Source organism: Varroa jacobsoni, unplaced genomic scaffold (genome assembly GCF_002532875.2).
Source record: "Varroa jacobsoni isolate VJ856 unplaced genomic scaffold, vjacob_1.0 scaffold_1019, whole genome shotgun sequence".
Lineage (NCBI taxonomy): Eukaryota > Metazoa > Arthropoda > Arachnida > Mesostigmata > Varroidae > Varroa > Varroa jacobsoni.
The window spans coordinates 426,822-451,733 of NW_019213921.1; the positions used below are offsets into that span (position 1 = coordinate 426,822).

Sequence of the window (24,912 nt, forward strand, 5' to 3'; positions counted from 1 at the left end):
GTTACTGCTGGTCTGACTTTTCTGATTGACTACGACTAGTTTGCGGCTGCTAGCAGAAGTATCATCAGCGATAGCTGTTCCGACCAGATCTTTCTCCCTTTCTAATTTGTCCTTATTTCATTCTTTTCTTTGTCTCTGAGGCTATATAAAACTGGGCTTGCAGGTCTGCAGCACAATGAACCTAAAATGGCATGGGCCAGAGTAGGGCGACGAAGGTTCAAATCAACCAATGGGTGCCGCTGGCGGCCTTCGAAAAGGCAATGAATCGGGTAACGACAGGCTACCACACAAGAGAATGTATAGGGTTCTCTGTTAGGTTAGAAAAGCTCTTCACTCTTTTAAATCTGTGCCTCAGTCAGAATAAGTAGCAACAGCCTCAGTTGTAGTTGTAATAGGTGTTTGCCGGAGCAGTAACACAGGCCGGTTCTAGGAACAAGTTACTGCCAAACTATTTCGGTCACATTCGTTTCGCCGTTTACGCAGTTTCGATCCGTTTACTCGACCTGAGGTGTCCTTCGAATCGAAGCGCGCGCGAGAAGTTAATGTAAGGTACCCCACAGAGAGTGTATCTAAGATTCTTACCAGAGGTCATCCGATCGGGTTGAGTAACGGACGGATCTCCGACCAATCTCCACCAATTGGTCTGTTCTGAACCAAATTGGACCCCCAAAATACCTCGATCAAGCTGTTCCTCTAACCTATGGGCTTGGTTACTACCGATTAAGTAGATCACGAACACCTTTTGATCCGACTGCGGCTGAAACCGATGTAATCGGTGTCGATGGTGTCGACGCCTAAAAGGAGAGATTCCCCCGAATGGATTTTGCGATTTAGAAGTTTTGATCCGTTCTTCCTTCAGGACGGTTCTTTTCGAAGTAAAGGTGTGATACGACTTTAGACGGAGATTAGGTAAACCTCGCTATATTTTTGTATTATCTATCGAGAAAAACTTACACAGTTATGTAATAACTTTATCAATTGGCTTCATTGATATCATATCCATATTATTGTGTCAACAATTCTGCTTGATTGTTATTACTCAATTGGGGAAACAGAGGCAGCTGCTACCTAACTGTACGACAGGGCAGATGTTTGTCAGAAGATAACGACAAAGAAAGGCTCGCTGCGAAAGGAGCCTGCAAAAAGGGGAATCAAGTTGGAAATGATTTTCCAGAGGCCTTTATTAACGTCACTGCGTGTTATGTCTTAAATTACCTTTACTTGTCTCTTGAAGCTTGTTCTAGTACCTATGTTTCTGTAAAAATTTCGATCTAATTTGTGCTACCATTGAGACGCTCAAAAAGAACTGTCCGCCATTTGCCAACTGCAAACTTCGCATATTTTTCATTCGCATAAATCGTTTCATCTGATGAACATAAATCCCGATTCGTACAAACTAAAAATGAAATACTATGGATCTACTATAGTTTAAGATCAACGTATTTGATCATCAAGAAAAAAAAATATGCTCCGTGTGTTTAAAACTGTAAGGACAGGTTTTTCAGACACTGACAGAAAACTTTAGGGTTTGTTCACTCTACCCAGCGTCCATATATTTGTCCTAATGATGGCGTGGAGGGTAGCATGTTTGCCTGCTAAACTTCAGATCGCACGAAGTGATCTGGGTTCGAATCCAATCATGGATACACTATTTCGTACTAAGAGCCTGCCATATGATGAAATGCCTAACGGTTTAGGTACTGGACGTAAAACCTGAAACACTTCGGATTCAAATACCTAGATGTTTAAAGCAACTATCAGCGTCGCAATTCATAATTTTTTCAATTATGTTAGAAATAATAGCTCAGTACGTGTCAGAACTAACGCTCTTTTGTAATACTTGTTTGAGTCGGGCCGGCATTGCTAACCCCGCAGTTCAATGTATACTCGATGCGCAAAAGACTGTCTGCGAACATTAGAAACAGGCACAAGGGTTGCAGAGGGCTCCTGTAACTGCAAAACAAAGCTCGACAAGTCTTAGATTCTAGGGATGATGATCCTGCAGCTTGAGCTGGCGGCGATAAACAGTAGAGCAACGAGAAAACACAAAAACCAGAGAGACTACTAACTATATATTCACTATACCTTCCTTGCTTTTTACTCTTTGTTTCTGTCTCATTACATTCTCGAAAAAGAGCTCGGTCCAGCAGTAGCGTACGCCTTCGCCTCATTCTTGTCGATTCGATCTCGAAAATTGCTCATTAACGACTTCAGCAAAATTGAGTTATCAACCGTTTTCGGTCGCTGGCTTAACACGAAGCAATAATCTAGATGCTGGCTTGCGATTACGACCGTTGGCCGTGGGCGGCGCTAGCAGCAGTCAGAGAGCACGTGCGGTTTTAGCCACGGGGGAAAATTCGACTATAAGGGGTGAGGGAAGCCAGTTCGTTCTGAGAAAAAATATCGAAAGGCCTAACTTCCTATAACCATTACAGTCTCGGGATAGAATGGAAGACGAATGTGTTCGGGAGGATCGTGGATATCCGATGGCTGAATGCCGACGAAACTAGCATAGACGCACAAAGGCCGCTTAATTTATTGAATAAAGATGCGTGGCTTTTTCAAACGTTGTACTTAGTACAGAGGTAAACGCCAACGTTCGAAAACGCTGTTTCTGCCGCTATGCCTTCGGCTAGAAACCATAGGCGGACAAAACTGGCTGGCCTCGACGCGATTCGCCCTTTTCACAAGGAGCGCTGCAGTGGTACGGCGGGAGCTATACGTATTACGTGCCGACCGGGTGACACCTGTTGCAACAATGCTGATTTTTTTCAATAAGGCGAATTAACTAGTATAGAGCAGGAAAAAGAACTCGGATAACTAGGTATCGATAATTTTAAAAACAACTATGTGTTGTACTAGGAGGTATTTGGCTTGTTTCTACCTAAGAACTAACGGATGAGCAAAAGCGTAAGGAAAAACTGAAATTGGAAAAAATTTAATCCGAGTTTATTATCAGTCAGCACAGTGACGGAGTAATTAAGGTCGGTTTATTGGATAACACCGGGGCCTAAGGCAGCAGAATTTTATGCATAACGAATGCGACAGCCTTTACAGGTTGTCTTAGCAGCGAAGCTGGGCCATATATGAAACTGAGATGGCTAGCAAAATGATGTAGAGAGCCGTTATGTGTTCAATTTATATTTTCAAGCAATCTTACGATGCTTGTTGTGGTCCGACTTCAGGAACATGGCTGACCTGATCAATGAGAAATCACTGAATAACTTTAGTCTTGGGTGCCTACAACATTGTACCATCAGTTATAATCGTTTTGCATTATACGGCTTCTCTGATCAATGTGTTATTTTTCTATGAGTTGTACATTTTTAGCTATACTATTTCATTATGGCCACGTAATTTATTATGGAGAGCTTATTTATTGACAAAGCCAATCAAGTTCCAACTTAACAAGCATCCGGTCAGCCTGATTCTTCTATTTAGTCTGCATCTTAACTAGCGCCCAAGAGTAGACCGGTGTTGAAAATAAAACGCACTGCACTCCGTAACACGTACCTATACGTACAGCGAAGAATCATAGGAAATGTCTGTGTCGCGACGTTGGCCCTTATCTTCACTTCACTCCGCTACTGACGTGATTCGTGCGTCACTACTAACCCTGGTGTACCGCAGACTCCACCGCTGTAGCCGCTTCTGCCACCAGTGATAGCACTCATGTTCCACCTGTTTACATATAGAGAGGGCTATGGACAAGCGATGAGGCAAACAGGGAAGCAGGAATGTAGGCAGATGCCCCCAATAGGTCGTTCCGTTCCCACGGGTAATGTGGCGACCCGCTGACAGGGTTCTTTCTCAAGTGGCGGCAGCGGTGACGGCAGTGTAAAAGTGGTCAAGACGTGTAGCAAGCAATTTCTATGGCTGGTAGACAGCGGTTGTCGATGCGCTCTACGCTATATATCGCTGAGTTCCTTCCAGAGTAACAGGGAGTAAACAAAGTGGGCAACAAAAGCCGATATAACAACGATTTATATTCCTAATATTGATTTAGAGGATTGCCATTACTACACTCGGCATAGCTCTTGTCGCCAATTGTAGCGTTGTCATTGGCTATAACGAGCAAGAGATGAACACAGGCGATTCGGATTGGATGAGTGACAATTCAATATTTGTTGTAAAAATAGTTTATATACATCTACTTTTTACGTTGGGCTGTCTGCATAATTCTTGTTGCTTTGGTGACACGGTTCCTCGTATGAGTAAGTGTTATTGATTTCGCTTCATACTGTTATATAAAGTAAAACGTACGGAATCAAAAGGATTAGGTCCTATTCGTGATTGAAAGTACTGTTCTGCCCCCTAGCTCATTTTATTATGTTGGTTATTGCAAAAAGGCTTGGATGTTTTTCTCAGCTGAATATTAGCTCGATTTAACCATTGCACCATCCTAATGACCTTATCAAATTCGTTACAAAGGCGTTGGAAAAGGCCCATGCCGAAGACCCCCACGAATTTCTGCGAGCTAGATATTGATAAAGCAAAAAGGTGAAGCTTATGTGTGTATAGAACCCGATTACTCCCAAATAAATTGCTTTCTAGACCGCACACATGCATATGGCTATGCATAATTTGTATACTATTAAGGTATCAAGGCTCGAAGGTCACACATCTCAGGTAAGTCCTATCGAGTTGGCGTTGATGTCATTTTATGCCGGAATTTGAAGATAGAGCACCTTAAATTTAAGTGAAATTTATGCAGCAATTCATTTCACTTCACAACTGTATTATTATGCCCATAAAAACTCTCTTGTTTGTTCACAACTGGTTCGTTCTGGAAGTTTCGATATGAGAAACTTTCCAAGTTGATGAAGTTACTGCTAAATTAGGCAAGACTTATACGTGGGTAGCCATGATATATCTTACACAAGTAAACATCCACCACGGAACGGTTTGAAACCATTTGAAAAAGGCTGTATGCAAAAAGAAGCCCGGTCCAGTGCCATACGAATTGATGCAGATGAATTTATTCGACCCTATTTTTCCTCGAAAGCCCCGCAGAAACACAGCTATTTTTAACGCAGTTGATTATGGCTGATGAAAAATCAATCATGTGTAACAATTATGTGTACTCTGTTTTATGTACTCCACAATTTGCGGCGAAGCTCAGAAAGGCGCCAAAGTAGATGCGACTTCGGCTCTCAACAGCTAACAAAATAACAACAAACCATTGAGAGAAATCGGCCGAAACTATTGAGCAGAAAAGGCGCCATCTTCCACTGTGACAGTGTCAGACAACTTAGTTAGGAAATTTTAATGTATCCGCCGTATGGAACGGATCTTGCATTATCTAACTATGATCTGTTTCGGTCTCTGCAGAACGCCCTTTAGTGGTGTCTATTTCATTTGAATGGAGGAATCCGTTTTGACCACCAAAGCCCCAGAGGTTCTACAGTAATTAGATGACGATGTTACCACGGGAAATGGCAAACGGACGACGATTAAGCTAGTGCACACTTAGTTTTTTTAATACAAAAACTAAGTGTGTCAATTTCGGCTTAACAACGGTCAGTACCTTTTCGATAATTCTGTATGTTAATAACTGAAGTACATAGAGGAAGACTTTACAGGAGCAAGAAATAAACCGCGTAATGCGTTTATTTCTAAGCTTCCCCTCAAGTGGGATCGGTGCAGGCGATGCTTGGTCCTTGCAGAGATAGCGACATGGTGTTTCCAGAGCTTCTCCGTTGATCAGATATATACACACACACGCACCGTATTGGATTTTCAAGTTACGCGGGCGAGGTGGTTAGCCGAGACTTTTGATCTCATCGCTAGCGCGCGTTGAAGAATAACTACATTTCAACTCGTATACCTTAACCTAGTTTTGTCATTCAGCTTGCACGTTTCGGTACGTTAGTGAAGCAGGTTATGTACGTGTCGTTCATATTTTCAGAAAAGATTTTTATTTTACTTAATTGGTGCATAAAAGATGGTAAGGACCGTTATGCTAACACATGAACTATAAACAAAAAAATCCAGAAACTAGAGCCCAGCTTTAGAAACGAACATTCTCGTTCTTGAATGAATATCTTTACCGTCACCATTAAATATCTACTTTGACGAACGCGACTCGCACCTTATCCTTCGGATGTACAGTTGCTTGCAACAGATTTCAATCATCAGATTAAATACCGAATGTATTGATTTTCCACTCTAGAGATAGGAAACCTACTCAGCTTCGGGAAGAATGGGGCAAATTATCGCAGAAATAATAGCACAGAGCAAGATTTCCAATCTGAAGAAAATGTTTTCGTTCTATCTCAGTTGGTGTCACTTATCACTAAGTGATGTAATACATGTGATATACTTTGACATTCTAAAGTGCTCCTAAAGACAATAGCATATTGTCATAGGATAAAACTAACTGTAAAAAATACTATAGTGAATAAAAAAAAAAAAAACGTTTGGTAGGGGCTATATCGGCTTATTTTCGTCTCAAGTGGAGAAGGTACGCTGCTCAGGTACGTTTCGGCAAGACGGGCGAATACGGGGCGCACTCTGAGGAAACAAACACACGTAAAAAGCAAGTTATAATAAAATGGTTTATTATAATCAAAATATTCCTCCGATTTAGCTTTTCTTAATTAAAATGACAACAGTGATAATGACGACTATTATTACATAACTGAACTATAATTGAATTACCAAAGATGCCTGCCTCCATACCGTCGATGTGTTTGTTCCATTATGTTACCTTCTATACATGATGCACATGTTGGTCGGATCGGCGGGTTGAGGCGTTCAATGTCGGCTTAGTTCATAATGTTTAGCCCTACGAGGCGATGACCATTCCCGTTGATCAACAACTTCAGCAGCAGTGGCGTACATTTGTTTCGGAGATCTACCGGCAACACTCTTCGACGCGACTCCATTCAATCACTTCGCCGTTGCTCGTCGCTTCTGGACGACAACTTTCATTAATGTTACGATAACACGCACGGAATTCAAAATCACGCTCTAATGTTTGTACGCGAGCGTACGTAAGCTCCTTGGTCACTGTTATTGGAAAAATTTGTGATCAGTAGAAGATGAAAAGAAAGTAGTATAGACTATCAAATGGTAGTTCCCTAGTTGGAACGCCAGCCATCGGAGTATCTGTGTATTGTTTTCATCCAGTGGACTTTCATATTTTCAAGCTTCAATAGTAACAGAATGTTATAGGTTTTTCGTCCGCCGTTCTATATCTTCTCAGCAGCTGAACTTTTGTGGACGTATTTCAGTTACCCAATCTCTTGTTACCTTCGCATTTTAAACGTTTACTCCCCTGCTTGCCTGCCTGTCGGCCGGTCTGTTTGGATGGATGCATTTAGCAAACCGTTCCCGGGGGATGAGCAAGCGGAGCCGAGGTTAGTGAATCGTTCGATTTACAGCAGTGGCGAAGAGTCGGTGATTAGAGTATACTAGTGATAGCAGACGCAAAGGTGTCGAACGAGACAAACAGAGATCCAATACGAGGAATACGACGAAATAGATAATGACTCAATGGATAGCTTTCTCGACAGACGTACGTGTGTGGATATTGTATATATACAAAGCGCCTCTACCTGAATCAATCAATTTGTGGCCTCGCCGTAGTCCGACCGTCGTAGGGAAACGCCGCAAATACCGATGGTTTCGTATTCTATAAGTGTATTCTATTAACAATTGCTTTTTCATCCGTCGAGGTGCACCATATCCGGTGGACGCGCTAGATGAACCACGAAATGTGGTTAATGAATGCCGCTCAGATAGCAAACTGGTACAGTGGTAATAATTATCAATGTAACGTAGTTAGCAGTAGCTGAAGAACCTATCCCAGATCGGATTGTCGAAGAAACAAAAGCGAAAAGAAACAAAAAGTAGCGAAAATGAAGTCGAAAACGATGAGAGGAGGTGCGGGGAACGAGGGGGGGGGGGTCAGTGCGTGATCTATTGTCTCGGAAATGATGATGCGTGTGTTTTATTGTCGCAATCGCGTCGTGCTTAAGCGGCAGTTGCCTGTTATTCGTGCTAATACTGATTTCTCGTGTTTGCTATTGATTGAAGCTAAAAACGGACACATTTCTATTTTGATGTGGTCAGAGGTGGTAGAGTTTAAGTGTGGATCAGGCCTTGGAGGTAAGAGGGTAAAAAGCGAGTGCAAACCAGGTCACAGTTTGTTAGCGTGATCCCGATACTTGATAACGAAACCGGAGCAATGGAGGAGTACACGATTAGATAGCAAATAGTTTTCCAATGCGAGCTGACAAACGGATAATCCGTTACGGTTCAAACGTGGCAAGAGAAAAGTAGGTCTCCGAATGGTTCGTTCTCATTTGTAACGGAACGATGAAAACACTCGGAAAAGATTATCATAGTTCTAAGTCTATCAGTTAAACTGCTTTATCAAAATAGCATTTTGTTTCCAAGTGACTAGAACTGATCCGAATAATATCTCCATCGTATACTTACTGAAGAGTAAGCAATCTATTTGTACCGCACAGACTCCCCGCCATGTTTATCCGATTTCAGCTTCAATCTGATGAATGACACTTAATAACCAGAGCGCATTACTATCAGCTATGGAACTCTCATGAACACCAACCATTATCGATCTATATACCTATAGATTTGCGTATAGCATTCGCCACTAAGGACCCATGTTTAACTTTAATGTTGGGATAACTGTCATTTATAGTGAGTACGCGTAGCTTTGTAGCAAAAAAAAAATAGCTAACTTAGTAGTTAGTCGCTCAACGTACTACACTGGCTTTTTTTTCCCGCAACTATTTTCACAATTTACCTATTAACAACAGCACTTATTTCGCAGTCACCGTTAGTCGAGTTTTTATTCTAGCTAGAAACAGAGCTCGGAATAATGACGCGTCGGCCTAATGGCGGCTGAAGGAAGCCGTTGCTAGGTGCAGTTCTCAGGAAAGCGTTCTATCGTAATCGACACCTTTTCTGTTTAGTTCTAACGCTTCGTAGTTAGGTGTGAGCGCGCACTCGGTGCGCGGAAAAGGCCGATGACCGCACATGCAACGGCGGCCTTCAGCCACCGTAACTGCTGCTCTGCACCCGCTGGTACTAGCGCCGACGCCGTCGCAGTCGTCACAGAATAGACGCTTGCCATGTATATGACGCGACGGCCTCACTCGTCTACGGCCAGGTTAGCATCAGCAGGTCGTTCAACGACCTAGCAAGATCTAGGTAGACCAACGCACAAGCAGATGATCGGTTCGGGCAATGACTAGTTCAGTGGAATCGTTGCCGATTCGTAAACGTCGAAAGTTAACTTCGACGCGTCTTTCTACCGCTGCTAGATACACCCCCCGACGTTCACCTACTATTGCCATATATTACAATTACTGCACTTGCTAGTTCTCTTCTTTTCGCGATGACAGGTAGTAATATCGGCGGCACTCGTCGATTCTCGAGTTTCGATCGGTCGAGGATGACCGCATACTCCGAGCACCGGCTGCGTCGCATCAGCTGCTAGTTCATTCGTTTACCATTGCCGATCGCTGTAGGGTAGGGAAACGAGGGAACATACCAGGGTGGCTGGAGGCGATAGCAGCGGCAAGAAGATTCTTAGCTCTTACAACCTATAGTATCATTTCCCTCCGCCTTTGGGTTCACAGTTTAGCAAACAAATTCGGCCCGATCCAACGACTGAGAGGCTGTAACCGTCGCCGAGTGTTCGCCTGCGGCACGAGAATCGTTTGGGTCCTGGCGATTCTGCCGCTAGCGATCGCTAGAGGCAAAATCGTATCACCGTTAGGCCGAATAGACCTTCGGTATACGGCGCACGGGTCGGTACATTGGTTAGACAAGATCGGCGATCGCCACGTTCAGACCGAGACGGATCGAGGCGTGAATATGTTTGATGCCGCCATATACAGAGGAAACAAGTATTCAAAGGGAATGTTTAACACAGAAAGAAGGCAAATTGCTGTTCTGCAGACTTCTATTAGTCTTGTTAGCAGCGGCTTGTCATATACAAACACCGCGAACAACGCTTGCATTTGTATACGTATCAGTATCATTCGTATCTGTGACAGGGTAATATAGGGCTGGCACAATCTTAAGCACGAGCGAGTTTCGAAGATTAGCGTCCACCGTCGAACGTGCTTTCTGATAGTTAGTACGAACCCCGTTAGTTACGTCCGTTAGTTGCCGCTGGTCAAACGAGGTGCGTTTGAAGGTGCGTGTCTATGTGAGGGTTAGTGAGAGTGTGGGCGTGCGTGTGTTTGTGTGTGAGAGTGCAAGCGTGTATGTGTGTTGGTGACTGTATGTGAGTGTATGTATGCTTGTGCTTGTGCTTGTGCGAGTGCGTTTGCGTCTGACGTCCTGCGATTATGTGTACATGTGACAAAGGTTTCGAGAATCTGGACAAAAACAATAACAGAAAAAGGATAATGAAAAAAGGACGAGGTGAAGAGGATAGATCAGTGTCGGTCCTGACTACAAGATCGTGCTGCTAAACGTTCGTGTTTATCGCGAGATAGACGAGATTGATTTGATGAAGGAACCATAATATTTAGTAATAATTAATTATCTAATTATTGTGACAGTTCGCGCTGTGATAGCTATGGCATGAACCAATAGCTATGATTTTGCTCCTGATGTGGGCGAAGCGTCCATTATCTGTTTTCGGCGAACTAACTAGAAGTTTTTTTCGTTAGTAATCAAAACGTTACGCTATTCATGCAGTTTATAATTATGCAGTAACGATACATATGGTATCTATATGCTGCGTGGGAAACTGTTCTTGAGAGCTGCTTACATTCCGTATGACATCGATACAAGCAGTACTTTACTAATGAAGTACTGCTATAGTATATATATATATATATATATATATATAATAGTAATAACAATAATGTCTGTATTGGCGTTAATTTGGAACACAAATACATAGAAAAAGCATGACACCTCGTCCCGACCAGCAAATAGAAACAAAACGCCGTATTTCCATGGTGGTCGCCAGGAAGACCTTCTCATGTAGATACACCTGTCGAAACGCGCTGGTCGTAAGCTGAAACTCCATCCTGATTCAGCACAATAATATGACGATGTTCTTTAGCCACGACCCCCTGCAAAGCAGTTTTTCTCAATCGATACTTTTCTGTATACATATCGTTTACCGTCTCCCACTTGCAAATTCATTCGGGCTGAATAGCTATCTAATGTTGGGTATTTTTTTTTGTCCTGTTTATATTCGTAGTCAGTTTACGGGGGGCAAAGGTAACACGAATAAATGATTTAAGGAAATTGCCACGAGTACTCTTATATACTCTCTGTATACATATAGACAGAGCGTATGTAGCATCAAATATACAGGAGAGTATGTTAAATTGAAGCAAACTATATTCGGGCAAACGTTAACGAGAACATCAGTCTGAGCGATGTTATTTCTATAGTTATTACATTTTACATTGTGCATACGAAAGCATCGCCTAAAAAGCCAGTGTTAAATACGAGCTGTTCTGACCGACTCAATTTTTGGCTAAGAAAAGCAACATCAACCAGTGTTGCCATTGTCCTTCAAATTCTACGTTCTAACGTACGTAGAATCTGAATTTACTATGGGCGAACGTATCAAACCCCACCTGATATAGGCGGGAGAAAACCTGACGCCACTGTTTTGGGAAAATTTTGTCAGCTTTTGCTGTCAATGTAAAGCGGGCCGTCGTTGTTTCGTTGTTGGCCACCCGCTTTTGACGCTGAGAGTTGATTTCTCCTCATGGCTCGTAATCGGGCAGACAGTTTCTAAATGTTGATTGTAAATGTCATTCACAGAGAACTTCGTTCGTATTCAATGATAGGCACGCTTTCGCTAACAGATGAATATCACAGAGTGGAAGTGATCTAAGCTCAGCGCTTTTTTCTATTCATCCGCGTTTGATGCGAAATGATTCTGGCTAACGGCAGAATTTCGTTCGAAACTGGCATTCGTTAAGCTTATGATGGCCTGAAATGCGCCCTGGTCAACGGAAGGACAAACAAAGTATTGGGTGAGAAAATCTTCGCACAAAATATGCCGATATCATACGGGTTCCACCATGCCACTTGCGAGGTGGCGTCGGCCGTTTTCGTGATTCGATGATGACGAGAACGGTCTAACCTTGTGGTCTTCATTACTATATTTATTGATGCACAATCAGATTTTAATGCTTTTTTCTTCGATCCAACATATTTAAGTGTCAGTGGAGTGAACGATAAAGTTAACGTGCCGATCGACTGAGACTTAGGTAAATGATTGGTTCTAGAACCAGTCGTGGTGTCGCCATTCGGTGAGAACTGCTTGGACAAAAGCTGTCACGTTCCTTTAACAGCATGACGACGCGCAAGCTCCGTATTTCGAGTAGCGTCACGCTAGCACGCCTGGTCACGAAGTCGCGGAAGGTCAGCTTCCCTGATATCTTGTGCAAATTGGCACTCGCATAACTTTTTACAAAACCGATGCAAATAGACTAACTGTTTTAAGTTCTACTGTCGACACCGCTTCACAACAGGACCGGTATTTTTATATTATTCATGCCTGGACAACCACGAGTGCGTAAATTTAGTAGGTAACTTATCCACGTCACGTAATAATTCGTTGTCATTTAAATTTTTACGTTGTCTCTCACGCAAAACAAAAACAATCTACACAGTCAAATATTTTTTATTGCTTCGTTACTTTTCAAAGAGAATCTTATTTTTCGGAAAAACGCTATCGCAACATGTTGACAGAATATATTAGTAGAATCAAGTTAGGCTTTTGCAATGGCGGATCATAGTGTCTGCACTTAGCTGCTACGTGATTTTACAAATGTCGGCGTCATCCTCATTTTTAGAACTATCAGCTCGTACAATTTTGAAAAGCAGTCGTGGTTTAGTGCATTATACTCGACAGCATCTCGAGTTCGGAAAGAGGTTCATGTAAGTGCCCCTTTTTGGTTTCCTTAACCAACCTACAGCTCTGACAGTGACTGAATTTAGCAAACTAGGTCAAGTGACTAGGGCTAACGGATCATCCAACGTCCAGTCATTAGTATACGGATAGGTAGATCACGGGTAATCGCTCCGACGGGACGGGAGTTTATTGATGAACCCGGTAATAATTCATGCAAAGATAGGCATCTTCACCCAATCTTCCTAATCCGTAGCGCGACTTCATTACCACTGAAATGATTCATGGAGTTTCTAACCCCCATCCATTCGTTCACTGAGTGAGAAAAGTGCAGCGATACATGTAGAGGTGGTGAAGTAGGCCTGGCGCTATAGGAGCTTGGTGAATTAGAGTAGCTAAGCCTTCTGGTAGACTCGGAAGGGTTCACTAACCCCAAATCCAACTCCCATCCCATAACCCCACTTTCTTCAGCCTGACCACCTCTGCAAGCGCTTCGATCGTCTAATATCCATTTGAGCAATCTTAGAAGCAGAGCGATCGCACTCATAAGCCAGCTTGCATGCTCAGCTATCTGGCCCTGTTCACGAAAAATTGAACCAGAGTCAAATTGAGTTCCCGACTTTGGGCTATTGTTATTGGTCACGGACGGGGTTTCGTTTTCTCCTGATAATCAGTTAGGTTCAGGTCCGCCGCTGGTTCTAGCTGCAAGCTACAGCTGCTGCTGCTGCTACCGAGCCGTATAATTGTCGACCAGCGCGCGAGTTTGCCAAAAAAGGGCAGATTTTTCACCGCCCACCTTGGTGACCACTGCTCAAATCCGAACGCGCTGGGCACCGTCGTCGTTTCGTTGTTCTGTGCCATTTGTTACCGTTTGCCAATTATGGCCGTTATTGTGGGGGTAAAAGAAATTCTAAGTAAGTTCACCATGAAACGTTAAATGTTGATAATCAGCAGGCTAAGGGTGGCTAGATTGATGAACTGATAAGCTGATAATTTCATAATATATAGCCAGTGGAAACAAGTGAGAACAACCGAACTTACCAAGAGCTCTTCGTTTGTGAACTGAATATTGGAACAACGCAGGTTGCTGAAAATGTCTATTATTAATATTATTATGGGCTTATCATTAGCATATTTCTATTACCTGCTCGTTTTATCATATATTTATTTACAAGGAAATTGGTCTGGATTTCATAGGAGGGTAGTTGACTTATCCATTTATTTACAGTTGCAATGATCTCGATTTTAAGATCCCCACTAAATAATCTCTGCCCTGTAAATACAGCAAAATCAAGTAAAACAAACCAAAGTAGTAAGGTAAACACCAATCGATGTTAAAACGTTACCCCCGTTTCGCTTTTTCCGACCAATCGAAAAAAATCATCCACCCACTAAAAAAAAAACGCGCAGCCGTCATTATTAACGAATCAATGCGTCTGTTATACCGTTTAGTTGAACACAATCGTTACCACTAACGAAAAGCGTGCGGGCCACTGTCTAATTGGTTTTCGTGTATCCGTCTGTACGTCAGCCAATCTATTATATTATCAGGCTTTTATTTATTGCCGTTCTGGCGGCCGCTGATCCTGTTGCGGGCTACGTTAATGTGCTCAATTCGCAGCTCGTAATCGCGCTCGTTCTACTATCTACAACATTCTACCTTGTTGTATAAGGAAATGCGAAGTGTTGTACTATTGTCCGACCGTTATTTTCTGGTAGCTTTTTTTGTCGACTGCTTCAACGTGCAACTAGCATGGCGGAATTTTATCCGCAGGATCATCAGCTATTACTACTAGACCTCCCTACACACTGATCACCATCTTATAATAAGTAGGCAAACGAGCACAGATCTAGCTTCGATCCGACCAGCCGTCGCACCCTGTTCAATACGTTCTGTTCTTCTACCTCTATTTAGAATCAGCTCTGAACGCCCATTTTGTTCATCTAACGATCAGTGGTCGCGTATCTGCTGATCATGGCCCGGATCGGCCAGTCTTCACGGACCGACCAGGCTCGAATCGTGAGTTGAGCCCTTCTCGGCCGTTCCAAACCCATCTGATCAGCTGCTGTAGTGAACACTGGCAAACAGTTAAACGGCCAGCAACTCTCGAGCTTCACATACACACCCTGAAAACTCCCGTTGCGGCCTTATTGCAGGCTGGATGGCTGGCTGGCTCTGCTGGCTGACTAATTCATATCCATTGCCGTCGGACGCACAATCCGAGAACATAGCATGACCGAATACGGACGCCACAGTCCTACGATGGAGCCTATCGCAGAACCGCTGTTTGCCTGCTTTCATTGGTGCACTTCTCTGTTCGCTGTTTTTCTTACTATATACATGGCAGTAAATACAATATGTGCCAGTTAGCTAAGCGAGCTAGTACGAATCGAGCTATGCTTGTACCCCCACCAGGCCCACTATTGCTGCGCAACTGTTCTTCGGTGAGCCTGCAGAGTCTTCAATGCTGCTGTTACGATGATGACTGGTGAGTGCGCCACGATCGCCCACTAGCTGCTTTCTACCTCAATATCTAGCAACGATGACGAGCGTTGCTGTTGAGGCTGTTGATGCGGTGGCTAGACTTGCTTGGATCAGAGCTCAAAATAGACGGAGTTTGTAGAATTCCCGGATCAGTCGATGTAAACGGCCAGGGGGAGACCACAATAGAGGGTGTACACGGGTGAACCAGTCAGCTACGCCAACTGTGAGTGGGACGTTGTTCGAATAGAACTAGAGCAGGCCAAAGGAGAATTTCGCTATCGTAAAGGCAGCCTAAAGGATGATTGTACAAGACCTATTACTACCACTAAGGGCAGAACTGGACTGGAGTGACGGATGTGTTAGAAGTTCGGATTGCTGCTACTGCTAACCTGGCTCGTCGAACGAAGCGGGGTTGGATTCCCCTCTCGCTGATTCTTCATATACGAATGCGTCGCAGTGAATCAGGAGGTCGCGGACAAGCAGCTGGCGGAGCATACAGGCTCTTGGATGTTTTCGGGCGCTATGAGTGAAAGAATAGAGACAACAACGAGTGACCATGGCGGAGAAATCGAATTTATGTAACGAAACTTTTCCGAGCAAACGTGAGCTCCAGAATCGATAGGCGAGCAGCTCAGGGCACGGCAGAACTGTTATAATTTAAACCAAAGACAACCAGGCTGTGGCAATTTTGTGGTATACTGTCTCGCTAGTTTTTGTTAAACAACAATAGAAATATAACATCGAAAATCTTCGAGGAATCAGCTGAACACTCTATCATTCGACACCTGTGGGTCTCCACTTCAGATCTAACAGGATCCGATGTAATTATTAGTTACATACTATAGAAACACGATTGCTAGAGATATTAGTGAAGTAATCTCTTTTTACCAAACTCCAAGTTTTCAAATTTGACGTAATCATCGAAATTAGCTAGATTCATCTGAAAAATTTGTAGAAATCTAGCGGAAGACGAAAATTACCTTCGAAAAATCAAATGTAATAAACAAAAATGTACTTGCGGAATAACGTAAACAGACGTAACAAGATTCATTGTTGCATATAGTTTAAACACTGTATACAGAAAATCGAAGTGTTAGATCGATTTGGCTGGAAGCACACACGATACGGGTGCCCCAGGGGCAACTAACAGTCGCCAGTGTAGATACGACGAGATAAAGACGAGTTTTTGAATGTGATTAGATAAGAAGGACGTTCTAACCCTTCCTAATCACTGGGCAAAGCCGGAAAAAAATAAGATAACTTGAAAATGAAACAATTTCGTTGAAGAATAAATTAATCTTGAACAATTTGAGAAAATATTGTTTATAGCAAATAAACACAATAGTAATTATAGAAAGAAGTACTTTATTTCGTGATATGCTTTCATGGCGAATGGTTTACAGTGAAAAAGACGGTAAACGATCCCCAACTGAGCACAGATCTTAGATGGTCTCAGTCAAATGTAGATTTTATGCAGATGCGATTTCAATCGAGTCCCCGCGGTCAGATAGCGCCGGCCCCATCCTCTCTCACATGTCGTCTTTTTCGTCAATATACCCGTCATGTTTCTTTTGCCAATATAGGGGCGAGAGGAAAGGAAAAATAAAACAGGGCACGAGAAGAGCAAAAAAAATGGTCGTAAACGCGGTCTGTTTACAAAGACCTTATGCTAGTTGTCTCTAACGACGAAGTCAGTGTTTTGTTGGTAATAGTGAAGTTCATGGCAGCCCGCCATCTCCATCGCAGTGCAAGATGGAAGTAGACGACTCTGCGCGAGAGCTTCTGAATGAAAAAACTATCATTGGGAATAGGCTCCGTTGAATGGCGAAGACTGGTGGAAATCACTGTGATGATATAGATTCGGAGTCTACTCATCGGCTGGGTTTTGTAGCTTTAACCCCCTCCCTCTGTTAGCTTTAGCTAGCCCCTCGAATCCTGAACGCCATAAGCACCCCCTCAGTGTTGGGGCGCTTACAAACAATTCGCCAGCAGTAATCGTTTGCACAAGTCAATGCAGCGTAGAGACAATTGCTTGCCATTGATCCAAAACGCGGACGATGGTAACTTATTGGAAGTCACGCCACGTGGGGGCTGTTTCTTGTATAATGTAAAAACGTGCGCGTGTATACTAACTTTGCTCGTTCCAAGCTCTGCGAGCTCTGGCTACGCACTTTGGTGCTCTGGAGCGTAGGAAATATAGGTTTTTTTTTTCGTGCAAAGAACGAAATATAAAGCAATTTACATTGGGCCGTTCAGGCTTCACAGATGAAGTGGACACGGTAGATGACAAACGGTTATTCTTCCATATAATATAATTCCATATAATTATAATCATAGAGGACGTTGTCAATCTACCAAGCAAGATTACGCTTACCGAAGAAAAAAAAAAATATATACTGTATTGGAAAATTTGTGCACTCATAACCAACATAGAAAATCAACTGAGACACGTAAGTCTATCACATGACGATAGAGCCATTATCGAGATGGTAATCGTCACCGTCCATAGGAGCACAATCACGACAAACCCCTATGTTTTTTGGGACCCCTGAATTCGAGTAAAACATTCACTGACTCCGCATTGGTTGACACATAGTAATCGAGCGTCTTTTGCTTGTTTGATAGCAAACCCAAGCGTAAGTCTAACAACGTTAAACTCTGTTGACGTCAATTGAAAGTAACTTCGGTTGGACAACATGTCGATGAGAGTCGTTGTCTTGGATCTAATCCCTAAAGCAATGCATCGTATCGTTTTTCTTGTCATACGTTGGAACTGTACATACACGTTTTCGCTATGGTTAATTAGTGCAATGGTCGTTTCCGTCTGCGTTATTGGCAATAATAGTACCGCCTGCTACGGTAATGGCCCAAATCGCTTGGCTGTCGTACTAAATAATCATATCATACACCCTATAGTTTTGAATAATAATCCGTAGCATCACTATTGGTTTGTTCTTAGCATTGCTATAACATGTTGAATCATTGAATTGAATCATACATAAATCCAACATGCCAAATCAAGTAACGATATTGCAAATGGTATTTTATCGTAAATATTAAGCCATTGACCAGTCCCAACGCCCTTTTCTTCTATGTCGTGATATATCATATCTAAATAATTAATATTGTTTTTTCTTCCGTTCCGCTGCCAGCATCTCGATACACCGATCACCATTTACAAAACGCATAGACACAAATCGCCTCCGTAGAGAGGCAAAAATATAATGTACAGTGACCACACCGAACACTCATTCACATAACAGGGACTCAGCGTTGGTCTAACAGACCCATTGATGTGTGTATCTCTGCTGGGTAATATTGGGCCCTGCTAGCCGACTGCCTCGACCAGCCGTGATACCGCCGTTTTAGGTCGCGAGTGGCATTAGAGGGATTTATTGGATTAGTGTGCATTCATGTACTAAGCAATTCTAACAGCAGCAGCAGCAGTCGTAGCAATGATGCTAGGAGTTGAATTTTGCGTCAGTCTTCGAGCTTTGATTACTATCTCTACTGATTTCTGGCCTGGCCATGGGTTCCAGGTTTCTACACGATGTTGGTTATCGCCACCTGCAATGAGTCCTACCATTGAATACCACGAATGGGCATCTTGGGTTGCTTGTCTAATTTGCGTGCCTCTCGGGCAGGATCGTTCCTGTTGATACGGTCAGGCAACAAGCAGTAGCACAGAGCTACTTGTGCCGTTATGATTGCCTTTTTCCCCCAATTTTAAAAATCCGTAATATTCCGTCCAAACTGATCAAAGAAATGAAACATTTTTGCCCCGCTGCAGAATATCATTTCGAACGAAAATCTAGCCATGAACACAACACAAGATTAGTATCATTGGCATTCTGGAATTATCACAGTCTCGCGGTATTGGGGAATAATGCTCATACATCATTTTGGGTCGTTTCCGGGCACTGGTCATTTGGGTGTTATTATTATGCAGACGATATTCCCGAGGTACTTGGTGTGCGTGCTGACCTGTTTCTAATTCCAGCTCCCCTAATGCAATATAGCAGGAGCGATCACGCCTACAATTCTGGAGCGTCAACAGTTGGCTCAGCTACGATGTGTGCTATCACTACGACAACTTCTTGATGATAAAAAAAAAAACGAGCGCGCTTCTTGACCTCAGTCAAACAGTATACTTCGAATCGATAGCTGACCTGAAAAAGAAGTAATGAAACAATCGGTATCAATTTAAATATAGACTTATTTACTATTTGACTAGGTTGTACCAAGATGACGCTTCTGAGCTCCTGCATCGTACATTGTCTGAGCATGACAAACGATTACGTCACTCGATGGGTATATGTGGATGTCCATTTCGGCGGAGTGCCGTATTTCCTAAACCTGTTTCTGTTTCTGCTTTCTCCGGCTATATTAGTTTTCCTACTTTCTGCTAAGTTTTATACGTGTCCACCCAAACTTACCTCGTTTCCCATGATCGCCGTCTCTGTATATGAGAAAAACGTTGATTCACCATTATGGTCACTAAGTTATTGGCCACGGTTTGTGTGACGAGCTTTATAACAAACGGAAACTGCCCCTGGTTTTTAATTTGCTCCTTTTGGCCCCCCTTTCGTCTCGCAGTTCTTTCTTTGCCATCGAGTGATTTGACGGTGCTGCCGCGGCCACTACCATTGATCGTGTCTTCAAAGAGCTAATGAAAAGAAGTATCAAGAAAAGACATTGACTGTTCTTGACAATGTCTACGGTTGACGATGACAGCGCGATCGAATACGAGGAGGTCAGCGCAACATCGCTCGCTAACATCTCTACATAACCAAAAGATATTATCTACGAGGCCGTCAATCGTTCATAACGACTCAAGCAGCCAGGAGAACATACAGAGAAGCGACTATATGTATGATCATGAGACTACAGGATCAACCAGCAAAAACCGCGTTGGCCCGCCAGGTTCATTGTTGGCTGGTTCTTTCGGATGGTGGGGTAGTTTGTGCGGGGTGAGTCCGCTGCGGCTGCTACCCTACAACGAAAAGGAGTGCCGGGTCTGGAGAGGGGGGACGAGTTATTGGGAGAGAAACGGGCAGATTCAGAGGGGAGGAGCTGGTCGGCCAATACGACTCCTAGTAGTAGTAACACTAAGGGAGTAGGTTGTGACAGGGGTTGATTCGGCGGGGTTTTAGTTGGGGCTGAGCCCTAGGGGGTAAGGGCAGGGTCGGTTGAGGCCTCTTTGACGATAGGTTACTGCTGCTGCTGCTGTTTCTACCATGGATGTTCACTGTTAGCTAAGGCGATTCTGCCGATAGTGACGGCTATGATCTGAACTCCGTTTTCAAGTGTAGCGACGTTCGCTCGTTTCAGTCGGAATTGAATCGACGAACGGACAATGAGCGCTTACCGGCTAGGTCGTCAGGTTAGATTCTGGCTGAGGGTACGCAGCTAGCATCGTCAGTCAGACATGGAGCAGTAGTTTCGCTGCGATTTCGCTATGAGCGCCACAGACCGAACAGAACGCTGAAGAACGAAGATGAGGATGAGAACAACAGCAAGCAGAGGCTGCAAAGGCTGACCGTCCGGCTTACGGGCGCCTGTGGAGAGGGGATGGAGCCCTACTACGAAGGAATTGGAGTTCGTTGGATCTAGTAGCAATGAAGAGCGAAGGCTGGGGATGAGGAAAGACCCCGAGGTTTACTCGAAGCGCATGGGGGGGGGAGCCGGTCGTAGTAGGTTACGCACCGCTTTTTTTCCTCTCTGCTCACAGGGCGACTTCCAACTCTACAGGACTAAGAGGTTCTGCCTATATGTTTCTGCGATGAGTCTTACAACGATAATTGTCCTCCTTCATGTGCGTGTGGGAATAGCAGTGCGTACGCGAATTCGTACAGAAGTACGCGCGCGCATAAGGGCTCCACTGCAATAGATCAATAGGCCGCGAGAAGATAACTATGAAAAAAAGAGCCTGAGCTCAGGAAGGAGCAGACTTTGTCTTCTATCTGCGCTTCGTACTATAGTTGGGGCACAGCGTCGGTCTATGGTCGTCTGTCGCCTTCATCCACCGTTACCACCATAGCTGTCGTCATCTTCTTTACTTTGCAGCACTGCCTTCTGCATCGTTGTTGTAGGTACAGGTTATGGACTTTTATGAATCGTCGTTTGTCACTAGGCCACAAATCGCCTAAGTCAAACGAGTTGTTTGCTGGGTGTTGGCCTGTGTGTATTTGTTGGCAGGAGGATGTTGGATTTGTATGAAGTTCTGTGCCTGTACTGTTTTTATATAACCGCTACAGAATCAGCGATGAGGGAGACTGGTAATAGTAAAATATATACGTGTCTAGAAGGGCAGATCTGAGCTGTGCACATTGCTCATAGAGCTCAATACTCAAATGTTCCACTTCAAATAAATGATGGGGAAACCTTGATCAAACGCGAAAGGCTTGTTAGAAAAGGTCGCAGGATTGTGAAACAAAAGCAATCCTGTCGAGACAAAACAGGTTTGATCTTTTCTGAACTTTTACATATCTGCACCAAATCAATTTATATATGGGTATGGGTACTTCTGCGTTGCTCTAGGTTAGCTTTAACCTAGTTGACATTGAAACTTGTTGCTTATCTTTTTTCCTGTTTATATTGTTTGATACGATTGATGATGTTAGATACGTTTGTCAGATGGCACCGTTGCGTTAGTGAGTTGAAGATGTTGGTAAGTATCTTCTGCAGAATTTTCACGAAGCTTCGATGCTCGTCGCAGGAGCAAGGCTTGACATCATACAAACTTTGAGCCTCGACCAGGCCATTGTCTGTTTGCAGCAGTCCTATGGTCTATCAGATGAACCAACCACTATCATCAGAGATAGAGCCGCCAACCCTGTCAACGAACCAGCGTCCTTGCCAGCCCACTCTGCCGGTAGAAGTAAGCTGGGAAAGGACTAGCCTGTTAGATGGGAGAGGGCAAGACTACGATAGAAGAGTCTACCCCTTCGTGAGCGAGCCTCATGTCTGCCATCGCACTCTCATATAAACAGACTTATAGATGAGTGGACACTCTAACCCCTTGTGGGGTGCTAAAGCAAGCAAAGGAGTAAGCACCAACCTTCCACCTTGGATACACATGTGTACGGGATGGAGGTTGGTCGATAGCTACGGGCCAAATAAGCGGCGGACATCTTTGTACTGACGAAACCTCCATATTGAATGAGCGAAAACCAGTCAGCGAGATCTTGGTCGTGAGTAGAGCCAGATTCAGTTAGGCTGGCAGTTCCTCGGCCTGTTGGTATTACGTTGCCTTTTCTCTTCGTTTGATGGCGCTGCCTGTACCACTGGCACGTTTATGCTGCTTGGATAGTTTCTCACCCACATCTGTCTGTCTGTCTGTCGAATTTTCTCTTTCTCTCGATCCATTTACTCTATTTCTCCTGCCGGCTGGTCCGCGGCCTGCGAAGGCTCATCGCCCCTCTTGGGACCGTTCATCCTTTTTGGACGCGGCTAAGAACAGGCTGCACCACAATTCGGCATCCTGAACTACCAGCCAACCTTAGGCAGCACTAGTCATAGTGGTGGTAGTACTTTGAGTCGCTGTTGAATCTGCTAGCTGTAGCTAGCTCCAGCAGCGTGAGCTTCAGGCCCCAGAGCGACGAAGTAGCCATGAACAAGGGCTGAAGAGAGGGTGAGAAACGAGGAGCGAGAGAGCTCTTTCTTGTTCATCGTCGTCGTCGTGGTTCGTGGATGAACATACACACACACGCGAACACACACGAAGCACACGACACACAGATTCACACACTCGGCATCCAAGATGGCCGATGCGTAGTTTGCTGCGGCTGTAACCGCTGCGGAAGCCAGCGCCGCTCCTGGGCCTGCTTTTGGCCCAGCAGGGGGAAGGAGGGACGGGGTGGGGTGGGGGACGCGAACTGAACGCGAAGAGCGGGCGGGAAGCCGACCCAGCCGGTAGCGACCAGCGAAACACCGGGTGGTGATGGTAGAAACTGCTGCATCAGGCGGCTAGACAAGCAAGCAGGCAGGCAGGCAGGCAGGCAGCGAACAGGAGCTGTGTTTGGGCTAAGCCAACAGCAGCGACGAGAACAGTGGCGGCGGCTACAGTGGAGGTGAGGTTTTCAACCAAACCCAGTGCTACGGCGGGTAGCTGACTGGCCGTCTATCAGAGGCGCTCGTTAGGAATACATATGCAGAAGGAATACTTTGTGCTATAGAATTTGTAGTTTTTCATCGATTTCCGCCGGTGACAGGCGCGACCGTTGCCGTGGAAACGTGTGTTGAGTAAGTGTGCAGTGTTGTCACGGATGGGAGAAGAAAAAATTCGATGAAAAAGAATTGAAAATAGGAGAGAAGGGAGAAAAACGGATACCCACTGTAACCAATCGACCTGTCCCCAATTTAATGTTAGGTTTAATGTTGTTATGTAAGTTTTCGTGCGGTGTCATTATGTGTCAATGTGAAGGTTGTCATTTACGCGGATGACATGGTGAGACTAAATAGAAAAAGTGTTACAGAATAGGACGGATACCTCAGAATTGGATAATATCACTGTGTACTTGGGATACCAGGTGGCGCGACATTGTTACAATAGTAGAATGCGTTCCGTAACTATAACCACTATATGATGTTAAAGTTTCTCAGTGAACTTGATTAGCGCATAGAGGAGATATCGTGCGGTCGTTGCGAAGGCTCTTCAGACTAGCAGGCTATTCGGGTGATGATTCTGTGTCTAAATTCAAGTGTGAAACCGAGGAAAACCCTAACGCGCGAAACTCATCGAATGTCATCGTTGTCATTGGCGATTTTTACAGGCTGCTGGTACCTAGTCGTGGTTGTATGAAGACGCAATCGGCCATTGCTCCGATTCGGTGTTTTCCCCATATCTGACCCGACATCACAATGAATAAGAAAACGATTGTTGACAACTATTATTACGGTGTTAGCGGTCTCAGTAAGCATACATGAAACTCATCGCAGCTCAAACTGTAAGTACTTGATATTTCATTTTTGTTAATAATGATTGTGTCATATCATTTTTAGAAACTCTATTAGAGCTTCAATGTTAATGTCAGCGTTATTTTGTCATATAATCGAGAGATGCAGAAGGTGTGTATAAATAGTTGCTCGAGGTGCCTGTTTATCTACAAACAATAGATTCGATTGAATTCTGCTCCTAACCTATGGGCTATTACTTCTATCGCTATCACTGCATATTAGTGGTAATTTTCTATCAGGTACCGTGCAGCAGAGGAGCAATATGCCTAAATGGCTTATTTTAGGTCACCTCCATCAAAATAAAGTTCAATGTTAAGGGAAGAGTCTGACTTGAGGACAGCGTGTGGCTTACCTGCGCTTGTTTGTGTATTGAAACTAATAATAAAACATAAAATAATGATGGTCGCATAGCGGCGCTAGTATCTGTTTCACGATGGTATGGTATATTGATCTTCTACGTGGGCGTAACAGGAAGCCGTTTGTGGCCAGCAATGAAAACAACAATCTGCTCCGAGAAAAACCGCTACTTCTCAGATTAAGATGAACTTGCGTTAATTGCGCAGCTGTCAAGAGAGTTGATGTCACACCCCTCTCTCTC

General features: G+C 44.0%; 1 protein-coding gene across 2 annotated transcripts in view; it reads left to right on the plus strand.

The window, feature by feature from the left end:
- Positions 1 to 24,912, plus strand: part of LOC111265862 (uncharacterized) — a 67,760-nt gene that overhangs the window by 8,567 nt on the left and 34,281 nt on the right. The window contains exon 2 of one of the 2 annotated variants that reach the window (XM_022842843.2): positions 24,131 to 24,304. The exons of the other annotated variant lie outside the window; for it this stretch is intronic. The gene's annotated coding sequence lies outside the window, so the exon portion shown is untranslated. The remainder of the gene's footprint in view (positions 1 to 24,130; positions 24,305 to 24,912) is intronic. 2 annotated transcript variants of the gene reach the window in all.